The sequence below is a fragment of the Galeopterus variegatus genome, unplaced genomic scaffold (assembly GCF_000696425.1).
Source record: "Galeopterus variegatus unplaced genomic scaffold, G_variegatus-3.0.2 Scaffold2453, whole genome shotgun sequence".
NCBI classification, from domain to species: domain Eukaryota; kingdom Metazoa; phylum Chordata; class Mammalia; order Dermoptera; family Cynocephalidae; genus Galeopterus; species Galeopterus variegatus.
The window spans coordinates 70,698-73,312 of record NW_007728564.1 but is presented as its reverse complement, the minus strand read 5'-3'; the positions used below and the strand labels follow the sequence as shown (position 1 = coordinate 73,312).

Below are 2,615 nucleotides of genomic sequence, written 5' to 3'. Positions count from 1 at the left end.
TTCCTTCTCTTCTCTGACTGCTCTGGCTAGTACTTCCAACACTATGTTGAATAGGAGTGGTTAGAGTGGGCATTCTTGTTGAATTCCTGTTCTTAAAGGAAAAGCTTTCAGCTTTTCCCCATTCAGGATGATATTGGATACAAACTTTCTAAGGTGAAATTTTCTTAGTTATTTCTTTAGGCTTAGTTCTTGGAAGCAGAGTTGACCGTCAAATGGGTTACAGTGGTAAAGGCTTTGGTTAATTTTAAGTTGGGTTGAAGGTACATTCTGACTCAGATCCAGTTCCGCTCCTTCCATGACATTTTTTTGTGATTTTTTTCTGCTCTTGACCTTCATATTTCTTAGGGAAGCAACTTGCTATAAAGGAAAAAGCAAGGATTTTGAAATCAGACCTGTGTTTAAATCCTGCTCTTTCCCTTAGTTGGACAAGCAACTCAATTTTCTTAACCACAATTTCTGCACCAGTGAAGTGAGAAGTAATAATATTTGCCTCATAAGATGATTGTGCAAATTAAATGTGATTAAGTATACAAAGAACCTACAGCACAACACCCAACACCTAGTACTTTATACTGCTCAATAAGTATTAGTTCATTTTTTTTCTTTTGGGTTACAATATGCACAAATTTCATTATGCAGTTTGGCACTTGATTATACACCCTCTCACATTGTTTCCTAGGTTCTTTATGTTTGTGATTATTGTCCCTCCTCTCCCAAGCAGATTATAATCTCTTCCAGTTCAAACCTATATCCTTTGTCTTTTGTACCCATAGTTCAATGAATGACTTTTGGAGTCAGTAATACTTGTTTGAGGAATGATAACAATACATTCCTGAACTACATTATATTATGTTGAAGATGTCTTTGTAGCATGTCCACGTGAAAGGATGTTTGAGACCTTGAAGGAAAGTCCTTCAGCTGCCCATGAAAAGTGTAAGTGGTAAAAACATAACTATTTAATGGAAAGTGAGAAGTGCTACCGTACCTTTTAGGAAACCTCTTGTTTAAGCACTGAGGATTCCAGACTGGAGCCAGTGCTATGTATTATGGATTGCTGACCTTAGAACTAGCATCTTAAGTCATACATAATACCTTTTCTGGGCAAGAGTCCCGTGTGTTTAATCTCTGCTAAATGAGTGTTTATTAGATCTGACTGTTGAAAAATACCAAGTTAAATCGGACAGTTAAAAAAAAATCAACTTGGTGCCCATAACTGGTTTAATTTATCTTTCCTCTTCAGTAATCCCACACATTACCTTCTTATTTGCTGTAATGAACATGCCATTCAGCTCAAATAAGATTAACTGCTTAAACCATGGCATTACAGGCAGAGCAGTTTAATGCTGCTTTGTGTTTCATTGTAAGGTTCAGCAGCTAAACGATATGGTGTTGTCGTTTCTTCCTTTGTAATCAAGACGGTTTCTCTTAGGATTAGTGCTCCCCAGCCGATTCTCCCGATGGAACATTTGAAGCAGCAAATTTATATGTCTGGGATACAGCCTGGCAGCAATAGCAACCTTCAGAATCAAACCTGTGGGCCTCATCAGCACTCAAATTGCACTGCTCTTTGTGAAGCCCCTCTCTGCTCTAATGGTGATGGAAACTTCACCTGCCATGTAGACTGTGGAAGGAAAATTGAAAGGGAACTTGGGCAAGCATGTGGAAAATAGCACTGTGATGCTCCAATTGTGATCAGGATTCAGAAAATTAACCCAAGTTCCCCCACATGAACGAACATTCGCCTGTTCTTCGCATCAAGGTCAAATCCCAGTTCTTCAGTGGAGCTCTCTGGACTGTTCTAGCCCCTCTCAGTTCTCTTTTCTTTGAACTCTGATTACAATTATCCTTCTCCCGACATTACTTATGGCTGATCGTTTATTGATTTATATGTTTCATATCATTGTTGCATATGAGCTAACACTGTCTCTTCAGTTAGACCGCAAGCTCTTAGAAGCCAGGGACTAATAACTGCACAATCCTGAGTCCATTGGAAGGTCCCATAGGAAGCTCCTTGACTGAAGGAAATGCTCTCTGTGTACTGTGACCCTTTATGACTCTACTTGGATAGCGTGGAGTGGGAAAGCAGCTCCAGCTGAGTGTGCAGACCTATCCTTATTATGCCTTCTCTTCTATGGAACATTTCATTTTTGTGGTTTATAACATCTGGGATCACAGAAAGTCAAAATGGTGACCAACAGATTTTTCATCCATTCATTGACCCTATCCTTATTATGCCTTCTCTTCTATGGAACATTTCATTTTTGTGGTTTATAACATCTGGAATCACAGAAAGTCAAAATGGTGACCAACAGATTTTTCATCCATTCATTGATTTATTAAACACCTACTGTGTACCAAGTCTTGCTTCTCAAGACTGAGAACTGAGAAACTCCTTGATGACTATTTTGGTAGAAATTGGGGAAAGTTTAAAAGAGCTAGAAGAAAACTCATTTCTTCTCACACACTTCCCTTAGAACCCAACTTTGGAGCAGGAGCAAACTTCCAAAGTTTCCTTTTCTTGCCTGTTTACTCACCACCTCTTCCCATTATCACCTCTCCTCCTACTTGTGACAGATGGGACTGCTCCTCCCCTGCTTTCCTGGCTGTGTGAATAG

At 39.3% G+C, this 2,615-nt stretch overlaps 1 protein-coding gene across 1 annotated transcript in view; it reads left to right on the top strand.

Moving 5' to 3' along the window:
* OSTM1 (osteopetrosis associated transmembrane protein 1) overlaps positions 1-2,615 on the top strand; it is a 108,130-nt gene that overhangs the window by 88,954 nt on the left and 16,561 nt on the right. The window lies entirely within an intron of this gene.